Source organism: Esox lucius, chromosome 9, assembly GCF_011004845.1.
Source record: "Esox lucius isolate fEsoLuc1 chromosome 9, fEsoLuc1.pri, whole genome shotgun sequence".
Taxonomy (NCBI): domain Eukaryota; kingdom Metazoa; phylum Chordata; class Actinopteri; order Esociformes; family Esocidae; genus Esox; species Esox lucius.
Window position 1 is genome coordinate 1,310,961 of NC_047577.1, and position 27,059 is coordinate 1,338,019.

A 27,059-nucleotide genomic window follows, 5' to 3' on the forward strand; every position below is an offset into this window, starting at 1 on the left:
GCAAGGCCTTCTCTGCTGGCCTAAAGATTGTCAGAATCCGAAAATTAGATTTGTATTTTAATAATAATATGAATTATATTTATATAGCGCTTTTCAGGGACCCAAAGACACCATACAAAATGAACAGGAAGAGAAACAAACAATCAAAAAAAAAACAATCAGTGAGAAAACAAAGAGGATTGAGAGAATAGAATTGGGCATTGCTAGGGATAGGCTATTTTGAACAGATGAGTCTTGAGGCGTTGCTGGAAGATGGGGATAGTCTCAGAGTCACGGAGGGTTTTGGGGAGAGAGTTCCAGAGCCTAGGAGCAGCCCTTGAGAATGTCCTGTCACCAAAGCCTTGGAGCTTGGACTTGGGGATTATGAGGTGGCCTGCAGTAGTCAAGACGGGAGGTTATGAATGCATGTATTAGGGTTTCAGTAGCAGGACGGGAGAGGGAATGTCTGAGTTTGGCAAATGAGTGGCAAGGAACACTACATACATTGCATTGCAAGCTTCTCTCATTGACTCGAATTCAAAGAGCTGCAAAAGCTGGTTGATGTGTAACTGTAGCTAGCTAGCAAACGTCAGCTAACCGCTAGCTAACAAAGCATGACCTGTAATTCAGTGCAGTGAAAATGAACAAACTATATAAAAAGCATATCGGCGCCCACAACGGGTATCGTAACTTCTAGAAAGTTTTTACACAATGGTTTTGACCGGTTGTCAGCTCTTCGAGGAAATCTTAAGATGATCTATAGTAGTTGCTAATATCGTTTGTTTTTCTGTATTATTTATTTATTTATTTATTGTAGAAAAATATAACTGCTAGTGTTGGCTGTCTGTTGGTACGTAAGTAACACTTCTTGTCCCGATTTGAATGCTTTCTACCTGGTTAATATCATAGCATGGTCTTGAAACAATTACAATCAGGAAATAAAGTTATAAACACTGTTTGAGCTTAATGTGATTAAATAACTGCGCGGTCTGACCAGCCATAGTTACGTTACTTGTACCAAGGCGTTCTAATGATGCGTTCTAAACAATACGTTCTAATCACACTGGTGTGATCGTACACTTCAGGGACCACTCTAGCCTGATCACACTGGTGTGATCGTATACTTCAGGGACCACTCTAGCCTGATCACACTGGTGTGATCGTATACTTCAGGGACAACTCTAGCCTGATCACACTGGTGTGATCGTACGCTTCAGGGACCACTCTAGCCTGATCACACTGGTGTGATCGTACTCTTCAGGGACCACTCTAGCCTGATCACACTGGTGTGATCGTACGCTTCAGGGACCACTCTAGCCTGATCACACTGGTGTGATCGTACGCTTCAGGGACCACTCTAGCCTGATCACACTGGTGTGATCGTATACTTCAGGGACAACTCTAGCCTGATCACACTGGTGTGATCGTACGCTTCAGGGACCACTCTAGCCTGATTACACTGGTGTGATCGTACGCTTCAGGGACCACTCTAGCCTGATCACACTGGTGTGATTGTACGCTTCAGGGACAACTCTAGCCTGATCACACTGGTGTGATTGTACGCTTCAGGGACAACTCTAGCCTGATCACACTGGTGTGATCGTACGTGTCAAAGGGTTAAAATGCAAATCAATTTATAACATTTTTGACATGCATTTTTCTGGATTATTTTAGTTGTTATTCTGTCTCTCAATGTTCAAATAAACCTACCATTAACATTATAGACTCATCATTTCTTTGTCAGAGGGCAAACGAACAAAATCAGCAGGTGATCAAATAATTTTTTCCCTCACTGTAACCATCTAATATGGTGAGCCTATCATGATAACAGTTAGGATTATACCTGCTTTCAGAAAATGAACGGTACATCACAGAGACTTGTGGATACACTTATTTGAATGCATTTTACACAATAATTAAAAAAGGAATGGTGTTAGGGTTAGGGTTAGGGTTGTACCCTGCAAGGAAGGACACTAGAGAGGCAACTTCACCTTCAGTAGATTTTATCTCTTGAGATGGAGTGGTATTGGGCTGGGGGAAGGGGTTGAGGGAAGGTGAGGGTCATTCCCTTGCGCTTGAAAATCTGGCTGGGCTCAACCTGGAAAACTAGTTTTACCACTCTGTCATCTACAGTATGTGGAAAGGCATGGAATGGCTCCATTGCATCTGATAACACTTCTTCCCCTGTCATTTCTTAAGCAAACATAACAAAGAAATGGGGCATAGCTTGTTTTTTACCCTTCATTCCATCCATTATTCAGCTCTTTCCCAGGCTGTAATTAACGTTCTTAGCATCGTCCAAATTCACAAGACCGATTGTCAGTAATACTTCCAACTGCTATGTTCTAAAACACAAAGTAGCCGTTGCCACATTAGTTTACATGCTAGCTAGCTAACTGCATTATGTGTATATTGCGCAGCCGTTAATTGATTTGCTGTATAATTGTAGGCGTCCGAGTATAATAAAATAAACCCTGCTTTTTATTCTAGTCATTAATTACCTTGTTTTTGTTAATATTATAGATACATTTTTTAAAGCCACTCAACATTTAATGCAACTGGGAAAATTTCAGCTCATACGAATCCTCAAAATGCTTTAGAAAAAATACATAGCTGATTGAAGCTTGAATAGATGTAAACTCTATTCATAAAGATGTATGACATAAGGCAAAGTTGTATGATATAATGGTGCTACAGTTACCATTTCAATAAGCAATTTCATGAAAGACAAAGACCTTAAAGCCTCTAATGTTGATATGTTTACATCAAGACCAGATGTCCCCATTACTTGTTGAATTTGTGTATTCCTCCTTGTGCACAGCTCGGCCAATGAAACGGCAAGCTTGTATGTACTTTATTTACAGTAGTGTAATATTGTTTTTTAGGATGACCCCGGGCACACTATTCCCAGAGAACAGCTGATGTCTCCTGGATCTGAGGTGAATGTGCCTCTGGAAGTTATCCTCAGAAGCCCAGTACACGGACATCACTTTCTGGAACCTATAGCATTCTTCCACCCACTTTTGAAGCCTCTTCCTGTCATAAGGTATTTATTTGAACAAAACATGATTCTAGAAAGCTTTGGGGTAATGAGGATTAGTTTAAATAATATTCACTGGTGGGATCGTACGCTTCAGGGACAACTCTAGCCTGATCACACTGGTGTGATCGTATACTTCAGGGACCACTCTAGCCTGATCACACTGGTGTGATCGTACGCTTCAGGGACCACTCTAGCCTGATCACACTGGTGTGATCGTATACTTCAGGGACCACTCTAGCCTGATCACACTGGTGTGATCGTACGTGTCAAAGGGTTAAAATGCAAATCAATTTATAACATTTTTGACATGTATTTTTCTGGATTATTTTAGTTGTTATTCTGTCTCTCAATGTTCAAATAAACCTACCATTAACATTATAGACTCATCATTTCTTTGTCAGAGGGCAAACGAACAAAATCAGCAGGTGATCAAATATTTTTTTCCCTCACTGTAACCATCTAATATGGTGAGCCTATCATGATAACAGTTAGGATTATACCTGCTTTCAGAAAATGAACGGTACATCACAGAGACTTGTGGATACACTTATTTGAATGCATTTTACACAATAATTAAAAAAGGAATGGTGTTAGGGTTAAGGTTAGGGTTGTACCCTGCAAGGAAGGACACTAGAGAGGCAACTTCACCTTCAGTAGATTTTATCTCTTGAGATGGAGTGGTATTGGGCTGGGGGAAGGGGTTGAGGGAAGGTGAGGGTCATTCCCTTGCGCTTGAAAATCTGGCTGGGCTCAACCTGGAAAACTAGTTTTACCACTCTGTCATCTACAGTATGTGGAAAGGCATGGAATGGCTCCATTGCATCTGATAACACTTCTTCCCCTGTCATTTCTTAAGCAAACATAACAGAGAAATGGGGCATAGCTTGTTTTTTACCCTTCAATCCATCCATTATTCAGCTCTTTCCCAGGCTGTAATTAACGTTCTTAGCATCGTCCAAATTCACAAGACCGATTGTCAGTAATACTTCCAACTGCTATGTTCTAAAACACAAAGTACTCGTTGCCTCATTAGTTTACAAACCCGATTACAAAAATTTGGGACAGGTAGCAATAAGAGGCCGGAAAAGTTAAATGTACAGATAAGGAACAGCTGGAGGACCAATTTGCAACTTATTACGTCAATTGGCAACATGATTGGGTATAAAAAGAGCCTCTCAGAGTGGCAGTGTCTCTCAGAAGTCAAGATGGGCAGAGGATCACCAATTCCCCCAATGCTGCGGCAAAAAATAGTCGAGCAATATCAGAAAGGAGTTTCTCAGAGAAATATTGCAAGGAGTTTGAAGTTATCATCATCTACAGTGCATAATATCATCCAAAGATTCAGAGAATCTGGAACAATCTCTGTGCGTAAGTGTCAAGGCCAGAAAACCATACTGGATGCCTGTGATCTTCGGGCCCTCAGGCGGCACTGCATCAAATACAGGAATGATACTGTAATGGAAATCACAACATGGGCTCAGGAATACTTCCAGAAAACATTGTCGGTGAACACAATCCACCGTGCCATTTGCTGTTGCCGGCTAAAACTATATAGGTCAAAAAAGAAGCCATATCTAAACAGGATCCAGAAGCGAAGGCGTTTTCTCTGGGCCAAGGATCATTTAAAATGGACTGTGGCAAATTGGAAAAGTGTTCTGTGGTTAGACGAATAAAAATTTGAAGATCATTGTTATCAGCGCTCAGTTCAGAAGCCTGCATCTCTGATGGTATGGGGTTGCATGAGTGCGTGTGGCATGGGCAGCCTACACATCTGGAAAGGCACCATCAATGCTGACAGTTATATCCAAGTTCTAGAACAACATATGCTCCCATCCAGACATTGTCTCTTTTAGGGAAGACTTTGCATTTTCCAACATCACAATGCCAGACCACATACTGCATCAATTACAATGTCATGGCTGCATAGAAGAAGGATCCGGGTACTGAAATGGCCAGCCTGCAGTCCAGATCTTTCACCCATTGAAAACATTTGGCGCATCATAAAGAGGAAGGTGCGGCAAAGAAGACCTAAGACTGTTGAGCAACTAAAAGCCTGCATTAAACAAGAATGGGACAACATTCCTATTCATAAACTTGAGCAACTTGTCTCCTCAGTCCCCATACGTTTGCAGTCTGTTATAAAAAGAAGAGGGGATGCCACACAGTGGTAAACATGGCCTTGTCCCAACTTTTTTGAGATGTTTTGATGCCATGAAATTTAAAATCAACTTATTTTTCCCTTGAAGTGATAAATGTTCTCAGTTTAAACATTTGATATGTCATCTATGTTGTATTCTGAATAAAATATAGAAATTTGAAACTTCCACATCATTGCATTCTGTTTTTATTCACAATTGTACAGTGTCCCAACTTTTTTGGAATCGGGTTTGTATATTGATAGGTATTGTATCAATGTAATTTATGAATGAAAATCTTTTTACATTGTTATGCCATGAAATGAAATGGCTTTGGCAGTGTAAAGTTCATCTTCAGTCTCACTAGCAATTGCTACATTTTCATGACTATTCCAAGTACTTAGTAGGTCGTTTTAACACCCTATTACTGGCTAATAAGCTGTTAAAACGACCAGTGGCTAAAGTCATACAGTTCATAGATGGTATTTGTGGTGGAAGTAAACTAAATAAGAAACGTTAGTCAGTTTAACACAATGATTAATGGATTCTTGCTAAATATTCAAAATTTGCTTGATGTTAATGCGTGACAAAATTATCTAATATGGAAACGCAATTTTCTGACGAGGTAGTATTTCCCAATCCGTCCCAATACTGGCAAACTAGCTTATAATTTAAAAAACAGTACATACTTTACCATCATCCACGATGTATGTACTGGCAGTACATAGTATGTAGTATCTCATTTGCGATTCAGCCAATGCTTTTCAATTTTCACATAGCATACTGGTTAGCTATTCAACTGTTATTGTATGGACGACCATCTACAGTAATCTTTGTACAAGAGTACACGGTAGTTCTGTTAATTAACATTCTGTTGCCCACGTTATTTCAGCTAAAATGTAATGGCTGGGATAAAAGTTGCATTTGGAGACTACATGGAGGTGGACTGACCTCGAGCCCTGTGGTCTTCTGGGAACATCCCCATTCTTAATAGTTTCAGCCCAGTTCATTTCCCCTGTCAGAAATATTGATCCACGCGTTACTTTTCAACAGTCGCACAACAATATCCACCTTGTAGTACCATGAATCTCATATATTTAAGAGAATAATTTTATTATGTGAACCCTTTATAATGTTATTGTTTTCTTAAGAAACGAATCAGCCATGAACTGATTGGAGTCATTGTTTTCATTTTAGGTAGGCTGTATAGCTATTAGCAGGCCATGTACAGAAATGTTTGTACAAGAGTACACTTTAGTTCTGTTAATAAACGTTCTGTTGTCCACGATATTACAGCACAAATGTAACGGCTGAGGTCAAAGTTGCATTCCCGCTGTTTAAATAGCATACTGGTTAAAGACAGTCTGCCACATAAAAAACTGTGGATCGAAACCAGCCAGGGACAACAACATTCATCCCTTTTAAGTGCAGCCTGTTTTCTTTTCTGGTTATTTGTGTTGTCTGAACTCCAGTCCAGTCATCCAGTCTCTCCATTTAGTCAGGTGATATCACAGAAATACTTCTGCATTCTCTACACATGATCTAACTGCACAATGTTTTTCTGAAATCAGCTCCACACACTGTGAGCTGTACATGGATGTTCTGATTGGTCACTGAATGTCAGCTCCTCCTTCCATGATTGTGGTCAGCTATAAATAAGAACACCTGGGGATGGATGTCAGCTTGACATCTGGATGTTCATTGGGATGTGAGTATCTGCTTTATAATTATTCTTATTATTCTTGTTTGTTGATATTATTTGCTGTATTATAATGATTGCAGGGCTCTATGCTAACTGTTTTCCCAAGGAGTACATGTGTTCCTAAATGAAAAAATGTAGGAGCACAAAAAGAAATGTATGAGCACAGTGAAAAATGTTCAAGGAACAGGATAAAAAAAAAACTGTTTATAACATACATATTTATGCTGTGTGTGTATTAAGGGACACACATCTATGCAACAGCACATACCACCAAACTCACACATTGACCCAGACCTACTAGACACAAAGGATATCAGTCTATATGTATATTAGTGCTGTCAAACGATTAAAGTAATTCATCTAGTTTAATCTCAATATTAGAATGTGTTCAAATGTTATCCTAAAAAGTAATTTTTTTCACGAATGTAAAAAGGCTCATCTAGACTTTTTCTTCAACAACCAAATAAGTGAAAAACGGCTTGGTCTTAGTTGTATAGTTATTTTTTCAAACATCAATACATTTTCCAAAGTGGGTGGGTTTAAACGTAGTGTTCCTTACATTGTACATAACCAACAATTGGTCTACTTCCTTTCAAAATAACCTTCTATCTGAATGATATCTATCTACAGTGTGTTACGTAATCTATTAAAATATATGAATACATTCCATATTGTTTTATATTATTTCACTGCAGTTACCATAAACGTGTAATGACTGATATACACTATCTACAGTGGGAATGTCAGAATAATGTGAGAATGTACATATATCACAATATCTGTGTTTGAGCATTGAGTACAGTATTCTAGGAACTCCTGGTTTGTCCGTGGATTCAGGTATGGGTGACATGGGCATATTTGGGGTTGGATTGATAAACTGAGGATAAGACTGGTATTGAGGAATTGCCACTCTTATAAACTAGGGACACATTCAAATCTATGCTTCCTGATACCATATTGTAAGACAGAGTGATCTACCCATTGGTCAAGACAGGGTGGTTACGGCATGACCTTAGAACCTGTGTGGAGACCCTACAGAAGCATCTGTGTATTTTTGACATTCCAATAGCAGCATGTGATTGAACAGGAGTGGTTAGGCAGGTATGGAGAGGAGCTGAATTAGACTTGTCAGATAGTCCCTAAGTCAAGAACAGACACACCCATTGGTTATCGTACACTTTTGTCTTATAATGAAGTTCTACACTGATGTCATACGTTGTCTTATAATTAAGTTGTACACTGATGTCATACGTTGTCTTATAATGAGGTTGTACACTGATGTCATACGTTGTCTTATAATTAAGTTGTACACTGATGTCATACGTTGTCTGGCACTGAGGTTGTACACTGATGTCATACGTTGTCTTATAATGAAGTTGTACACTGATGTCATACGTTGTCTTATAATGAAGTTGTACACTGATGTCATACGTTGTCTTATAATGAAGTTGTACACTGATGTCATACGTTGTCTTATAATGAGGTTGTACACTGATGTCATACGTTGTCTTATAATGAGGTTGTACACTGATGTCATACGTTGTTCTCTTGAGTGGATTATATTGGTTTCATGAATAGTTTATTGATAGTTTATAGTCTAATTTGCTTTGTTAAGTTTCTGGGAGAACTCACCTACCTGAATGGTCAGAGAATTGTATTCAACAGAATGATAAGGGATAGAGAATGTTGAATTGTTAAGACTTTATCTAGCAATTCCAATAAATATGAATCTATTGATGCCACTTGGCATAGTGGGACTTCCTCTTTATCAGCCTTGCTCCTCTCTCTGGTGTCAGGCACAAGATAAGACCGCGTCTCATTATCTGTAGAAACTGCCATTCGTACTGGTCTCAACACGTAAACAGAACGACATTTTCTCATATAAGAAATGTCCGTACAACAATTGCCCCAGTACTTTTCCTCCTCACCTAACACAACAGAGCATCTAATAATTTTCCACCCTATCAGTGCACGCATACATAATTGTTACAGTAGTTCAGGACATTTCCATAACAGGTCTCAGCTGCTCAAACATGAGAAATGCTATAGAGGAGCATGTCTGAAACTCACGTCCATAGAACGGAACCAGTCCAAGTAGGAATACCTGCTGGTCCATGGCATTACCCTCTTGAAAAAGTCCCATTGATTTCAGAGAAGCTTCTTTCATAGAACCAGAGTTACGCAAGTACTGTTGATGTCCACTATTTAGCAATTGGCCCAATAGGTATTTTACTCCTATTAATTTGACTGTAGCTATTTAATAATTATGACAAAGAAATGCATGCATTTTATACTGTCAATTATTAATTGATCAATTATTAATTGATGATCTTCCCTGTTTTCATGAACTTCCCCATTACCATTCTGATGCATGTGAGTCAGTACAAATCATAGACTTAAATCTTTCATTTCAATATGGTTTACCTACTTTTACATATTTGGGTGTGTATATGAATGTAATGGGAGTACCCTAAAGGCCAAAGATTATGATTTGGCAATGTTGTTAGGGAAGCTGACAGTGTAATAAAATGCTAGTAGTCCCCAGAGAAAAAAAGCTGCCATTTCCTACAGGTTCAGCATACTGTAAAACGAATTATTCTCTACACAGGATTGTTTGTGATCTTAGCTGAGATTTCTTCATTGCGGCTTTTCTGTAGGCAATTTACTGCGGTTTCCAGTTAAATCTGCATGCCTGGGTATTGTCAACTCTTTATAAGACAGCAGCTCCAGCAGCTTGACTCAGCGAAGGAAGCAAAATAGATGTGAATGAAGCACATCCACAGCGCAAATAGCGGACAATAAAAAACTAAAACTATAATAATCTCGTAAGTCTGTGCAATCTTATGAAATGTGATCGCTTTTGATACCATTTTTTTGATACTGGATCCGTGCAAAATAGGTGACGGAAAAAACTGAGACAAATATGGCTGGTGTGGGATATGCTGCTCTCACAGAATCCAGCTCAAATTACACAAGACAGAATGCATGGGAGTAAATGAAACAGAACAGAGGCATCAAGCGTCAAAACCCTGTTTACGCCATCATAGCGCAAAAAATGTGAAACTTAACAGAAAGTACTTTTTTCTGGCGTCTGTGAGTGAAACTGTTCAAATATAAGTTGAAAAAACTATCGGTTTGGGACCCCCGTCTACCTGATTTATGTTGCTTTATTCAGCCTACCATTTGACCATTGATTTATCACACATTGCCTTATTAATTGCTGGTTGTAATGTATCCAAATAATGATAATCTATTTTAACATTAATTTATGAAACCAGCTAATCAAAGTTAATGAAATGAGAGGCCTGTTCATGGTCATCACCCTGGAGGCAAGATCCTGAGTCTGTGACAGACTGTTTCTGTGACAGACTGTTTCTTACAATCTTTCTTACAGCTTGTCTTAACTGTCCCATGTCATAGATGTTCATGTTTTATAAAGTTAACATTGGCTATGGAATACAACATGCAATCTCCTACACTAACCACTCTTGGATTGTGTTTGATAACCGCCAGACCTCTAAATTAATTTAGTTGCAAGATAACTGGACAGTTTTCACATTATAGTGTCTGGACCTCCTGGAGCTCAAGGAGTCCCAGTCGACTAGAGACAGCAGGAAACAATGATGTGTGCTAACCTTGGCACCATTAATAAAGCACAAGACAGCATGATGAACTACATCCAGAGGTTACAACACCAATACAGATGCATGTAAATGTAGGAGATTGCTTTTGTCGAAGACTGACATAAAAGTAGCTTAACAACATCAAGTGTATGTCATTTATTTGTTAAATTTGCTTTGTTTGTTATATGTTTGTAATATTGTGGACCTACCTTTGTACGACACTGAGATAATAGAACATACAATTAGAGATGTTTCATCTTGCTCCGTTGGAAGAACTGGCACGAGCTTGCAGATCCGTCTGGCATCTCTCAACCCTCCAAAAGTAGATGGATGCCCGCTATTTTGGATGGAATCACCAAGCAAACTAACAGCTACATTAAATTTCCATATACCATGGCATAACAAGTGGAAGTAAAAAGAGGTTTCTTTGCCTTTAATGTTTTCCCTCATACAATCTGGGCTATAGACGACACACACATTGCCATAAAAGCACAATCACAAAATGAGTTCAACTACATCAACAAAGCCATTGATTGGACCATATATGGTTAATTAGGGGTGTGTCAAATTGCAAATAGCCTTGGTTGAGCTCTGATATACAAGTGGTATTTATCAATGATGGTTTCCTGCTGGTGTGAATTAAACAGTTGTGTGTACAATCATTCTGAAATCCATTGAAAAGTACATATTTAGGGGAAAAAAATGTTTTTCATGTGTGTGTTTTTGTAATGTGGTGTCTTTACTTTTTTTAATGTCAAGTGTTTTTGATTGAAACTAGGTTACATTTTCTCCATTCATAGAACTGAATCCTGCCAACTCTTGTCAACAGTATCTTGGGTGGACCACACAACGAAATTACCATAATGGCGTCCAAGTGAGTATTCAAATAGTTCTCTGTTATGTCAAATGTTATTAAATATGCAAATGTTTAAATCTCCAGGCTGTTTTATCTAAAACAGATTAAGTCTCTTTCTGGACTAAAAGAGTACTTAACGGAGAATCTCCAATAAAGTATTTACATTCTGTGAAATCTACGTTTTAGGCTTAATTAGACAAACAGTTAGGAAAGACAGAGGGGAGTCTTTACTGAATGATCAGTTCACCTGTTTCTACCCTGTGCTCTATCAGAGGCATTAGTCTGGACCGATGGAACACCCAAGGACATTGCAATATAACATATTAAGATATACAATTTACTGGTTGATAAAGCTTGTTCTATTGTATTCATCTTTATTCATACAGAAGAGTCAGACTAAGTCAGATTAAAAACTATTATGAATAACAATTACATTCAACAGAATGCTTGACCATTTATCATTGCATCAAAATGTTCTGCAAAAATCAGAAATTCCAGTCTAATACATTTCTGTAGTTCACTCCGAGAGTGAGGGGCATGGAATTCAAAGGAGGAATCTCCTACACTAACCACTCTTGGGTTTGTGTTTGATAACCGCCAGACCTCCAAATTAATTTAGATGCAAGATAACTGGACAGTTTACACATTATAGTGTCTGGACCTCCTGGAGCTCAAGGAGTCCCAGTCGACTAGAGAGAGCAGGAAACAATGATGTGTGCTAAACTTTAATAATGCACAAGACAGCATGATGAACTACATCCAGAGGTTACAACACCAATACAGATGCATGTCTATGTAGGAGATCGCTTTTGTCAAATACTGACATAAAAGTAGCTTTAACAATATCCAGTGTATGCAGGTAAGACAGACATGATTTGTTTCTATAAAGAAACCAACTCTAAAGTTGTCTTTTATTTAACATATTTATATAGACATGTACTGTGATCACATCAACACTTGTATGTATGACTGCTTTGAGTCATGATGTGTTATCACATATCCATATGGTCAAGAGCCGACCAATTATCTAATCTATGTGGAAGGCTAGATCCTTCCAGTTTACTCTTTAATGACTTTCTATTCATTTGCACCTGTTTCTGTGCACCTTATTCTAACTTTAGACATTCTGTATGGTGGTACTAACTATGTCTGCATAAGGAAATTGCATTCATGTTCATTTTATTTGCACAAACAAATTGAATTTCAAAGTAAAATTGGTATGTGTGATTTGTTAAATTGTGTTACCTTCATCAATCAATGTGGTGGCAATTTAGCACAGATATTATGTGTACAAATATGTAAAACAGTTATGAATGTAACATGAATGTATACAGAATTTAAAGTGGAGAATCTACATTTCAATACATACACAAATTACATGTGAAACCAAAACATTTCTATTTAAAAGATGCTTTATTGTAGAGCAGAGGTAAACGATGTGTACATCACACTTGATACAAACAAGTAACAGTTACACCAATTTATACATCGTGGATTGTATTGTATTCCTCTGATATATTCAAACTAAAAGGTAAATAACATGTGATCTTTGATTTCCCATGACTAGGGTCCCATCATCAGAAATGAAAGGCACCAAAGGCACAATTCTAAGTGAACTTCTCCCTGAAGTACGTCCTGCACGTTGTCAACTAATAACAGAGAAGGAAAGTGTGGAACAGGAAGATCACCCCCGTGCACGATACCAACTAATAACAGAGAAGGAGAGTCTGGACCAAGAAGATAAACTCAGAAGATGTACCTTTGGAAAGAAAGATCAAATGAAGGCGAACAAAACCATTCTGATAGTTGGAGAAACAGGAACAGGGAAGTCCACTCTGATTAATGCCATGGTCAATTATGTCCTGGGGGTGGAGTGGAAGGAGAACGTCTGGTTTGAGATTGTTGAACAAGAACAGGAGAATGGAGAGCAGACTGAAAGTCAAACTACAGGAGTCACTGTATATGAGGTATTTTGGATATGAAGGCAGGAGAGTCCCCTACTCTCTCACCATTATCGACACTCCAGGATATGGAGACACCAAAGGAATCCAAGAAGACAACATAATCGCCGAAAAATTGCTTGAGTTGTTCAGGTCTGAAAAAGGAATTCATCAAGTTGATGCTGTGGGTTTAGTGTTGAAATCAACTACAAATCGTCTCACTGAAAGACAGAAGTACATCTTTGATGGAGTTGTATCTTTATTTGGGAAAGATATTGAAAATAACATTGTGGCTCTTCTGACACATTGTGACTGGAATCCCCCAAAGAATGCGCTAAAAGCCATTACTGCAGCAAAGGTTCCCTGTGCCAAAAATGAGAAGAATCATCCTGTACATTTTGTCTTTAATAACCGTCAATGTGAATCCTTTGATGCGGAATATCAGGAACGTTCGGATTATGACCACCTTCAGGAGCAGGCCTGGAATCAAGGATTAAAATCCATGGAAAGGTTTTTCACTTTTTTGAATACGATTGAAACAAAGAGTGTGGGTATGACTGAAGGAGTTCTGAGAGAGCGCAAACAGTTGGAAGCTGTAGTTGTCAACTTACAGGAGAGGGTTAAAGAGATTGAAGGAAAGCAAACGGAAATCAAAATCACTCAAGAAGCCCTGGAGAAATATAAGAATGAAATGGAGGAAAACAAGAATTTCTCATTTGAAGTTAAAGAAATTTACAAAGATAAAATCTCAGTAGATACATCAGAGAATTGGTTTATTCTCAATCAAGGAGCGACCATCTGTACAGTCTGTGAGGAGAACTGTCACTATCCAGGCTGCTGGTGGGTTATTAATCCCGCCTGGTGCCTTGTGATGAAGGACAACCACTGTACAGTGTGTACTAATAAATGCCACTACACCAAGCATGTCAAGGAAAATGCAAGGTATAATCTCAAGACCAGGACGGTTACCAGGACATTAGAACAGTTGAAACAAAAGTATGACATAAGTGAGAAAGGTGCTGGGGAGAAAGAGAATGTGCTCATCAAACTTCAGAAGGGACTGGAGGAGCTCACAAACAAGAAGGCCTCACTTGTGGAGGAATCCTACCAGTGTCTCATCAAACTGGAGAAAACTGCCTTGAAGGCCATCTCACTGTCCTCTGCTAAACATCTGGACTTCCTGATTGATAGGATGAACAAGACAGGAGACGTGGAGAAGATTAAGAAACTGGAGGAGCTGAAGAAGTTGGCTGAAGAGGAAGAACAGGATGGTTAATTCCAGAGAATGATGAATTACATTAAGAGACCATATTAATACAAAATACTTCTGCATTCAGTCTTTTGCATTCAGCTTTATTTATTCAGGGCTGTAGCACATTGAGATATTTATTGATTCATCGTGGTCTCATTTGCAAGAGTGCCCTGAACACAGTAATGCAAAGAATTCAACCAATATCAGGTGATAGCCTTGACAAAAAGAAGACAAAATATAATTTCAACATTACAGTTTTAAACCACACAATTCACAACACAACAGTGAGGAATGCAGGTACATTAATATGGACAACAGCAACGTTGATGTGGAGCTGTTCCCTGATCTACTTGTCCCTGATGGACCTGATCTACCTGTCCCTGATGGACCTGATCTACCTGTCCCTGATGGACCTGATTTACCTGTCCCTGATGGACCTGATCTACTTGTCCCTGATGGACCTGATCTACCTGTCCCTGATGGACCTGATCTACTTGTCCCTGATGGACCTGATCTACTTGTCCCTGATGGACCTGATCTACCTGTCCCTGATGGACCTGATCTACCTGTCCCTGATGGACCTGATCTACCTGTCCCTGATGGACCTGATTTACCTGTCCCTGATGGACCTGATCTACCTGTCCCTGATGGACCTGATCTACCTGTCCCTGATGGACCTGATCTACCTGTCCCTGATGGACCTGATCTACCTGTCCCTGATCTATTTATCCCCTGATGTACCTTACCCTGATCTACCAGTTCCTAAACCAACCTGTCTGTACTTATCCAACTGCAGGTAGTCTGATTGTTTGGAAAGAGGACAGTACCTTCTCCTGTATTGTTCAAGGAAATGATTGATTTAACAACAAGTTGTGCCAGTGTTTGATTTAGCATCTTCAGCTCCTGGCCCCTAGTGACGGGTTTTGAGTCCCGGCTTGGCTGACTGTCTGTGTCTGTCTCCCTCCACATACACTTCTTCTTAGTTTCTCCCTCATATTCTTGTGTCTTTAAAAAAATATGTAGTACTAAAGTAAAAGGGTATATATATATATATATATATATATATATATATATATATATAATACAAAAATATTAAGTGCCTGGGTCTGTGTTATAAATCCTTATGTTTGTAATGAAAACAATATTACAATTACATGTGCAAATTATAATGTCATTATCTTTATGCATCATATTATATACCTTCCTTATACATTAGAGGATGAAAATCCATTTGCTGAAACAAATGAATAAAGTAAATAAAGAATGAAACATGGCTTTGTATTATATACCTTCATCTTACATTAGACAATGAAACCCATTGGTTTCCACTTCTCCCCAGCAGGATTCTTCAGGTGTGTGTCTGTGTGTGTCCCAGCAGGATTCTTCAGGTGTGTGTCTGTGTGTGTGTGTCCCAGCAGGATACTTCAGGTGTGTGTGTCTGTGAGTGTCCCAGCAGGATTCTTCAGGTGTGTGTCTGTGTGTGTCCCAGCAGGATTCTTCAGGTGTGTGTCTGTGTGTGTGTGTCCCAGCAGGATTCTTCAGGTGTGTGTGTCTGTGAGTGTCCCAGCAGGATTCTTCAGGTGTGTGTGTGTGTGTGTGTCCCAGCAGGATTCTTCAGGTGTGTGTTCTGTGAGTGTCCCAGCAGGATTCTTCAGGTGTGTGTGTGTGTGTGTGTGTCCCAGCAGGATTCTTCAGGCGTGTGTCTGTGTGTGTCCCAGCAGGATTCTTCAGGTGTGTGTGTCTGTGAGTGTCCCAGCAGGATTCTTCAGGTGTGTGTATGTGTCCCAGCAGGATTCTTCAGGTGTGTGTGTGTGTGTGTGTGTGGGAACGTGTTTATGTGTGAATCCCTGCGTAATATGAACTAAGTTTTAAGTTTCCATATTGTAAGTAACAATGATGATTTTATTATTACTGGGTATGTATGTGGGATGTTGACACAATCTCCTCATCAGCTGCAGCAGCCCCTTCCCCCTGCCATATTTAATAGAATTTGTATTGACAGGATGTGTCACGGCTTCGGGGGGTGGAACAAGGAGGAGCAGGCGTGGTAGAAGGATTATTTAATACTATTGAGTGAATATATATCGAGACACGAAGCGTCGCACAGCTCTTTTTACAGTCAGAGACAACAACACACAAAGACAGGGGGAGCAGAGGGAACATATATACTGTGGGGAATGATGAGGATGAGGAACAGGTGCGCTAAACAGGAAACAGGTGAAATGCATGATGAGATGGACGATGGTGTCAGAAGGCCGGTGACGTCAAACGCTGGAGCCCGTCTGCTGCAGGGGGAGGTGAAGCAGCAGAGGGCGCAGTTGTCACAGGATGTGCCAAGCCACATGCTTTTAATAAATAATACTAATGACTAAACTGAGTGAATGACTCCATGTTACAAAGAGTAAACTGAGAGAATTACTCAATGTTTTAATGACTAACCAGTGTATTCAGACATAATTGTTGAATCAATGATTTTGTGGTGAACGATGGTAACAAACCAAATGAAAGCAAAATTGGTTGCTTTGAATGCAAGTTTTAATGAGTTACAAGTGGGATCAGTTTGGTGTTTTGTTTGGAGTTTTGAAAAACCACAACCTGCTGTTGATACTAAAAGTACCAAAGCAACAAAAAAAGATATAATGTAGTGAAAACCACATAGTGTTATTTTAACTTCTGGTTTGTGGGCTTCCTGTTTCTGTTTAACACTTGCCTCTGTTTTTTTTATCCAAGTCTTACATATGCTTTCAAATTCTATTTCTATGTGTGTACCTTTTCCCCACAGTTGTTTTTAGACATCAGCTTGTTGACAGTTTGTTAAACTCATATGTTGCCAAACCAATGTTTTCTTTGCTGTAACTACATTTGATGTGCTGAAAGTGGGTCAGCGTGTTACTGATTTATTTTCTCTGTAATCCTGTCTCATACAGAGTCACTGGTCTGTTTCCATTCCTAACAGGTAGGGATACAACATGAATATCATTAAATGGTGACTGATGACCTCTTCCTTTAACCCCTGTTCTCTCTGTAGGGGACTGATGACCTCTTCCTTTAACCCCTGTTCTCTCTATAGGGGACTGATGACCTCTTCCTTTAACCCCTGTTCTCTCTATAAGGGACTGATGACCTCTTCCTTTAACCCCTGTTCTCTCTATAAGGGACTGATGACCTCTTCCTTTAACCCCTGTTCTCTCTATAAGGGACTGATGACCTCTTCCTTTAACCCCTGTTCTCTCTGTAGGGGACTGATGACCTCTTCCTTTAACCCCTGTTCTCTCTGTAGGGGACTGATGACCTCTTCCTTTAACCCCTGTTCTCTCTATAAGGGACTGATGACCTCTTCCTTTAACCCCTGTTCTCTCTATAAGGGACTGATGACCTCTTCCTTTAACCCCTGTTCTCTCTATAAGGGACTGATGACCTCTTCCTTTAAACCCTGTTCTCTCTGTAGGGGACTGATGACCTCTTCCTTTAACCCCTGTTCTCTCTATAGGGAACTGATGACCTCTTCCTTTAACCCCTGTTCTCTCTATAAGGGACTGATGACCTCTTCCTTTAACCCCTGTTCTCTCTGTAGGGGACTGATGACCTCTTCCTTTAACCCCTGTTCTCTCTATAAGGGACTGATGACCTCTTCCTTTAACCCCTGTTCTCTCTATAAGGGACTGATGACCTCTTCCTTTAACCCCTGTTCTCTCTGTAGGGGACTGATGACCTCTTCCTTTAACCCCTGTTCTCTCTGTAGGGGACTGATGACCTCTTCCTTTAACCCCTGTTCTCTCTATAAGGGACTGATGACCTCTTCCTTTAACCCCTGTTCTCTCTATAAGGGACTGATGACCTCTTCCTTTAACCCCTGTTCTCTCTGTAGGGGACTGATGACCTCTTCCTTTAACCCCTGTTCTCTCTGTAGGGGACTGATGACCTCTTCCTTTAACCCCTGTTCTCTCTGTAGGCGACTGTGCTCAGGCAGAGCTCTTCCATTATGAGGCATTATAATCTGTCTCCAGAATCTAACTCCCTTGATATTTTGAGATACCAGACCTGTTTCTTGTTCACAAATTGTTGACTGTGCTCTCATGAAGGAAGACAAAAACAAAAATGTCTCAGAGCCAGTATATGTTAGAGGACAGTTTTGGTGAGACAGTGTTTTTGTCAGGTCATTTTGTGCATTTTGGTGTGTGAAGAGACTTCTTATTGTTTTCTGAGGCTGTGGAAATCTCTCTTACACTTCCCCAGACTTCAGTTCTGGGTTTACCAAAATTCTAGAAGAAAATATTTCTTTATTGTATTGAATCTCAATTTTGATTTTCTCTTGATTATTTCTTTTGTAGCTACTCTTTACATTTACAAAGCCTCCCTGTCATCCATGACTTCTACACCGGACAGTGTCAGAGGAAGACTCCCTGTCATCCATGACCTCTACACCGGACAGTGTCAGAGGAAGACTCCCTGTCATCCATGACCTCTACACCGGACAGTGTCAGAGGAAGACTCCCTGTCATCCATGACCTCTACACCGGACAGTGTCAGAGGAAGACTCCCTGTCATCCATGACCTCTACACCGGACAGTGTCAGAGGGAGACTCCCTGTCATCCATGACCTCTACACCGGACAGTGTCAGAGGGAGAATCCCTGTCATCCATGACCTCTACACCATCTGTCCATGCAGGTTAATACTGATGAACGCAAGGCCACTGAGGCGTTCCTGTGACCTGGTGAATTTCAGGTAGGATTTGATGAGCTTCAGCTACAGTCACTGAAAGAGTGAGACATTCTGAAAGCACTCCACAAATGTGGATACATTTCAGAGAGGTCCCTTTTGTGTATGAACATCAGCCGCTCAAGCAGCGTCATGGTCTTCGATGGCAAGTCAGGCAAGTTCTTCAGTTCCTGTGCAAACTCTGCGCCATCCAAGTCTGAGTGTTCTTTATAGTGTGGAGTCACACTAAGGGACTCACATTGTTCTGTTAGCTCCTCATTTGTGGCTTTGGAAGGTTGACAGCACTCTAAACTTCTCTCCCACATTTTCCAATGTGGAAAATCCAATCTGAAGGGCTGTGGTTGCAGCATCAACAACGACATTGACAATTGTCCCCTCCAGCTTCTGCGTGGCATCACTCAAAGGCTCAGCAAATGATTTGTATGAAAAGTGCCACTTTCTGGACCTCAGCCTTTGTTGTTGTAGAACGGCCGGTTCATTTATACTGTCGCAAATATCCTTGGCTGACGTTAGTGAAGTCTTAAGTCGGCATCCGCGGATCCGCGGACAGTGCTCATTTGCCTAAATAGTCATAAAAATAGAATCGCCATAGTCGTCCGATTCCAAAGGTATATTATTTGTAGCCACTTTCTTGAAGCGTTCCGTTTATAATCTGGGTTGTCTGTGTATAGTTTGAGTTGCTATGGGTTAGGGTTAGGGTTGTGCTATGGGAACCACAAGAGAACTTTTCACCAGGCAACGACATTGACCATGCATCTTAGAAAGGCTAATGTGTAGAAGAGAATAGGGATTACAAGGGTATACATCACTATACATGATGTTTTGAACCATAATACATCTTTTGTATTATAAATGTGATATAAAAAATAATATTTTGTCAAATTAGTATGGGGGTGTTCTTGAGATTTTGGGAAGAAGTTGGTAATTTTTCTGAGTTTATAAATTATATAAGTACAAACGTAACTAGCGATCTAGTGCTGCCATCTGGTGGCCGTTCTGCGTCATTACAGGCAAAAAGAAGTGTTATACATTCAATCTTATTTATTTCATATTGTTTCATTTCTAGGTAGAAGAACACATTTTTTTTAGGGTGCCTATATTTTTTACCTTCTATTATTAATTATTTTCATTAGTTTCAACCCAATACAGTGTTATTTGACAGTAAAGGCATGAAAATATGAGGGAATACCATTGACACAATACTTTATGATGCTTTAAAAAAATTCCCGAAATGTTTTCCGAAAAAAAATAATTGTCCTTTCCAATAGATGAGTTTTCTAAATGGTGATCCAGAAGTCTGTTTTTATGTGTTTTTATTGTAGCCAAGTGGGTTGTGATTATCAGGATACATCATTATAGGTTGTATCTGTTACAGAAATGAATCTAGGACCCAAAATGTCCAAGTAGTGAAATCCGTCCGAAATACCCACCGACTACTAGCCTGTTTCCCTGTAGTTGCTTAGACATCTCTCTGACTTTCTGAGATGACTGACTGTAACATCCAAATGCATACTGGGAGAATGCATCAGCTTGCTCATCAGGTCACATGTTGGATCTGGCTCAAGATGTCAGACCACTGTACAGATGTTGAAGCAGTATGATCCAACCTCCTCTGACAAGGACTGGGTTTCAGTCTTTATCACAGGGTCTTTGGTTTGATCCCCCAACTCAATCAAGGAATGGGCTTCAGTCTTTGTCACAGGGTCTTTGGTTTGATCCCACACCTCAATCAGTGCTTCTCTCACCACTGCTGCCTGATACCTCAGTGGCTAGACTCTTTACTCTGTCAATTCTCCCACCTCGTTTCAGTCCACATCTTCAAAGTGATGTCCATGTGGTTTTTCAGGATGGCCCATTGTTGCGTGGAGGCTGAGATCAAGGTGTACAGTTTGTGTAGGATGCCAAAGTAACATGTGGCACTGACAGAACTTTCAGCAGCATCAGCCACAACCAGGTTCAATGTGTGAACTCTGCAGGGCACGAATAAAACTCTTGGATTCATAGTTTGGACAACTTTATTTTTTAGCCTAATTTTGGCCCCGTTATCATAAGATGGTCCTCTGCAGTCCTTAAAAGGAATTTTTAGCCCCTCTAATCTTTTGAGAATCAGGGATGCCAAATGTTGGCCCTTGGACTCCTCTGCCTCCAAAACCCCCATAAAATGTTCCTTTATGTGTGGCCCCTCCTTCAGTCACACACTTCTAATCAGACCTGACAACTGGTTGACATTTGACCTGCAATCTAGAATGATAAAGAGGTATTTTGCCAACTTGATGTCACTCACCATTTTTGAAAGGACCTTCCTGCTCATCAAATCAACAAGTTAATTCTGTATTGGGTGGCCGAGGTAACTGGTGATGTGACTCCATGTCCCTTTTTGGACAGTTTAGGAGCTTGTTAATGAGTGGATCAGATTGTCATCAGTTCAACCTCTTTGAGAAAATGTCCATTTGATGGAGAGTACAGTGTTTCTGTGTGTCCCTTAATGGCAGATTTCTAACTGCCAGAGAGACGATGCACAATAGCAGTCAGACGTGTCGACACCTTTCTGGATCTCATCCTCTCAGCCCCCATAAGTCCCATCTCAGGCTTATCAATTGTTTCCTGACTTCTGATCCTTATTGCCAGCTCTTTCCATGTTTCCATGTGGTTTTGGTGTTTTCATGCACTAATCAAGTCTCCAAAGTGGTGCCGTGGTCTAAGCACTTACCTCACTGCATCTCTATGGTTGTGGGTTCGAGTCCCGGTCATGCCACTACTGATTGTGGGGGTCTGGTAAAGCGGTGCATAATGGGTTTACTTTACACACATTATTTATAGTGGTGGAACATCCCACATACATACCCAGTAATAATAAAATCATCCTTGTTACCTACAATATGGAAACTCAAAACTTAGTTCATATTACGCAGGGATTCACACATAAACACGTTCCCACACACACACACACACTTGAAGAATCCTGCTGGAGAGAAGTGGAAGCAAATCCTCTAATGTATGATGAAGGTATATAATACAAAGCCATGTTTCATTCTTTATTTACTTTATTCATTTGTTTCAGCAAATGGGTCTTCATCCTCTAATGTGTGAGGAAGGTATATAATAAAAAGCCATGTTTTATTTCAGCAACATACAGCATGGGATTTATAACTTCAGGGCATGTTTTGTATATTTTTGTATTATATATACTTTTACTTTAGCACTACATATTTTTAAGGACATGAGAGTAGGAGGGAGAAACTCATTAGAACTGTATGTGGAGGGAGACAGACAGTCAGCCAAGCCGGGATTCGAACCCTGTCACTAGGGGTCATGTGGGGTCAGGAGCTTAGGATGCTAAATCAAACACTGGCACCGCGTGTGCTGTTAAATCAATCATTCATCTCCTAAACAATAGAGAAGGTACTGTCCTCTATACTGACAGTTCTGGTGACATCATTAATCAGGCTACCTGCAGTTGGATAAGTACAGAAAGGTTGGTTTAGGAACTGGTACATCAGGGATATGTAGATGAGGGACATGTAGATGAGGGACATCAGCGACCAGTGCCGACTAACCTTTTGGGGGCCCTATGCAAAATTTCAGTTGGGGGCCCCTCTCCCCTAACTGTTGGGGGCCGCCTAGCAGTCAGAGGCCCTAAGCAACCGCTTATGTCTGGAGCCGGCCCTGTTAGGGACAAGTAGATCAGGGAGCAGAAGCTCATGACTTCAAGTAGGTTGAAAGTCAAACAGGAGACTCAGAATCCAGGAAATGACAGAGAGAACAGCTCCACATCCATGTTGATGATGTCCATCTTAATGTCGCTGCATTCCTCAATGTTGTGTTGTGAATTGTGTGGTTTAAAATTGTAATGTTGAAATTATATTTTGTTTTCTTTTTGTCAAGACTATCACCTGATATTGGTTGAATTTTTACATTACTGTGTTCGAGGCACTCTTGCAAATGAGACCATGATGAATCAATAAATATATCAAGGTGTTACAGCCCTGAATAAATAAAGCTGAATGCAAAAGACTGAGTTCAGAAGTATTTTGTATTAAAATGGTCTCAATGTAATTCATCATTCTCTGGAAATACCCATCCTGGTGTTACTCTTCAGCCAACTTCTTCATCTCCTCCAGTTTCTTAACCTTCTCCACGTCTCCTGTCTCCTTCATCCTATCAATCAGGAAGTCCAGATGTTTAGCAGAGGACAGTGAGATGGTTTTGCCTTTCATATGAACATAATACAAAGGATTCTCATATGTAAAATGTTGCCAGTCCGATATATAGACACGGTTTGTCTAGCTTTTAGTCATGCCACATTTAGTTTCTGTAAAGCTTCAGAAATAAAATGAATAAATCACATGTTAGATCTATTTTTGAACCTAATACTTGGAACAATTTTGTTAAAAATACAGATTAAATACTTTAATGCCTCTTCAGCATTTGGAATTGCAAAAATTTAGTTATGCCTATTTAGTGCCAGGTCTTGCAAAAAGCTTTGTTCCCTAAAATTTCTTTTGGTGACAATGTGCGGTTTAGATCTCTGGTATCTCTAAAACAATAGGGCAGTGGTCACTAATATCTAAGGTTAACACACCACTTGATAAAAATCTATCTGCTGCATTTGTTAAAATGTAGTGAATAATTGAAGATTTAGCATCATCTTTTAAACCAGTGTGAGTTGGCTTAGAAATTAGCTTGGTGGAATTTAGACCAACAAAGAACTCTTTCATAAGATCCAAGTTAAATTCACCCAACACAACTATTTTATATGACATAAAAGATGCTAAAAGGTCAGTATGGTCGGTTGTATGATGTTGTTCTCCTGCGTATATAACCATGTTACAAAGTATACCCCCTAGAAAGTTGTCTTTTAAATTACATATTTATATAGACATGTACTGTGATCACATCAACACTTATATGTGTGACTGCTTTGAGTCATGATGTGTTATCACATATCCATATGGTCAAGAGCCGACCAATTATCTAATCTATGTGGAAGGCTAGATCCTTCCAGTTTACTCTTTAATGACTTTCTATTCATTTGCACCTGTTTCTGTGCACCTTATTCTAACTTTAGACATTCTGTATGGTGGTACTAACTATGTCCGCATAAGGAAATTGCATTCATGTTCATTTTATTTGCACAAACAAATTGAATTTCAAAGTAAAATTGGTATGTGTGATTTGTTAAATTGTGTTACCTTCATCAATCAATGTGGTGGCAATTTAGCACAGATATGTGTACAAATACATGAAAAAGTTATGAATGTAACATGAATGTATACAGTATTTAAAGTGGAGAATGTACATTTCAAAACATACACAAATTACATGCGAAACCAAAACATTTCTATTTAAAAGATGCTTTATTGTAGAGCAGAGGTAAACGATGTGTACATCACACTTGATACAAACAAGTAACAGTTACACCAATTTATACATCGTGGATTGTATTGTATTCCTCTGATATATTCAAACTAAAAGGTCAATAACATGTGATCTTTGATTTCCCATGACTAGGGTCCCATCATCAGAAATGAAAGGCACCAAAGGCACAATTCTAAGTGAACTTCTCCCTGAAGGACGTCCTGCACGTTGTCAACTAATAACAGAGAAGGAAAGTGTGAAACAGGAAGATCACCCCCGTACACGATACCAACTAATAACAAAGAAAGAGAGTCTGGACCAAGAAGTTAAACTCAGAAGATTTGGACCTTTGGAAAGAGAGATTACATGAAGGTGAACAAAACCATTCTGATAGTTGGAGAAACAGGGAAGTCCACTCTGATTAATGCCATGGTCAATTATGTCATGGGGGTGGAGTGGAAGGACAACGTCTGGTTTGAGATTGTTGAACAGGAGAATGGAGAGCAGACTGAAAGTCAAACTACAGGAGTCACTGTATATGAGGTATTTGGATATGAAGGCAGGAGAGTCCCCTACTCTCTCACCATTATCGACACTCCAGGATATGGAGACACCAGAGGAATAAAAAAAGACAACATGGTTGCCGAAAAATTGCTTGAGTTGTTCAGGTCTGAAAAAGGAATTCATCAAATTGATGCTGTGGGTTTAGTGGTGAAATCAACTACAAATCGTCTCAGTGAAAGACAGAAATACAGCTTTGATGCAGTTCTATCTTTATTTGGGAAAGATATTGAAAATAACATTGTGGCTCTTCTGACACATTGTGACTGGAATCCCCCAAAGAATGCGCTAAAAGCCATTACTGCAGCAAAGGTTCCCTGTGCCAAAAATGAGAAGAATCATCCTGTACATTTTGTGTTTAATAACTGTCAATGTGAATCCTTTGATGCGGAATATCAGGAACGTCCAGATTATGACCACCTTCAGGAGCAGGCCTGGAATCAAGGATTAAAATCCATGGAAAGGTTTTTCACTTTTTTGAATACGATTGAAACAAAGAGTGTGAAGATGACTAAAGAAGTTCTGAGAGAACGCAAACGGTTGGAAGCTGTAGTTGTCAACTTACAGGAGCGGGTCAAAGAGATTGAAGGAAAGCAAAAGGAACTTGAGGACACTCAAAATGCCCTGGAGAAATATAAGGAGGACATGGAGGAAAACAAGAACTTCTCTTATGAAGTTAAAGAAACTTACAAAGATAAAAACTCAATAAATACATCAGGGAATTGGTTTCTTTTCAATGAAGGAGCGACCATCTGTCCAGTCTGTGAGGAGAACTGTCACTATCCAGACTGCTGGTGGGTTATTAATCTATTCTGGTGCAGTGTGATGGAGGACAACCACTGTACTGTGTGTACTAATAAATGCCACTACACCAAGCATGTCAAGGGAAATGTAAGGTATGTTCTCAAGACCAGGGTGGTAACCAGGACATTAGAAGAGTTGAAACACAAGTATGACATCAGTGAGAAAGGTGTTGGGGAGAAAGAGAATGTGCTCAGACTTCAGAAGGAACTGGTGGAGCTCACAAACAAGAAGGCCTCACTTTTGAAAGAATCTTACCGGGGTCTCATCAAACTGGAGAAAATCTCACTGTCCTCTGCTAAACATCTGATTTTCCTTATTGTGAGGATGAACGAGACAGGAGACGTGGAGAAGGTTAAGAAACTGGAGGAGCTGAAGAAGTTGGCTGAAGAGTAACTCGAGGGCATTTGCAGTCAATGAGGTAATACAAAACAGTTCTGCATTCAGTCTTTTGTATTCAGCTTTATTTATTCAATATCAGGTGATAGCCTTGACAAAAAGACAACAAAATATAATTTCAACATTACAAACTAAAACCACCCAATTCACATCAGGAAGGAATGCAGGGACATTATTATGGACAACAGCACCGCTGATGTGGAGCTATTCCCTGACCTACTTGATCCTGATGTACCTTGTCTACTTCTCCATGATCTACCAGTCCCTGACCTACTTGTCCCCAGATCTACCTGATCTACTTGACCCTAACAGGGCCGGCTCCAGGGATAACAAAAGCGGTCGCTTAGGGCCTCTGACTACTATAGGGGAGAGGGGCCCCCAACTGAAATTTTGCATAGGGCCCCCAAAAGGCTAGAGCTGGCACTGGTCGCTGATGTCCCTCATCTAACTGTCCCTCATCTACATATCCCTGATGTACCAGTTCCTAAACCAACCTTTCTGTACTTATCCAACTGCAGGTAGTCTGATTAATGATGTCACCAGAACTGTCAGGATAGAGGACAGTACCTTCTCCATTGTTCAAGGAGGTGATTGATTTAACAGCACAAGTTGTGCCAGTGTTTGATTTAGTATCCTTTTTCGAGTTTCGAGTCCTGGTTTGGCTGACTGTCTGTGTCGGTCTCCCTCCA

General features: G+C 39.9%; 1 protein-coding gene and 1 pseudogene across 2 annotated transcripts in view; one reads left to right on the plus strand and one right to left on the minus strand.

Moving 5' to 3' along the window:
• The window catches only part of LOC105009144 (glutamate receptor ionotropic, NMDA 2A), a 248,229-nt gene that overhangs the window by 128,841 nt on the left and 92,329 nt on the right, over positions 1–27,059 (minus strand). The window lies entirely within an intron of this gene.
• On the plus strand, positions 6,827–14,616 carry LOC117594838 (annotated as a pseudogene).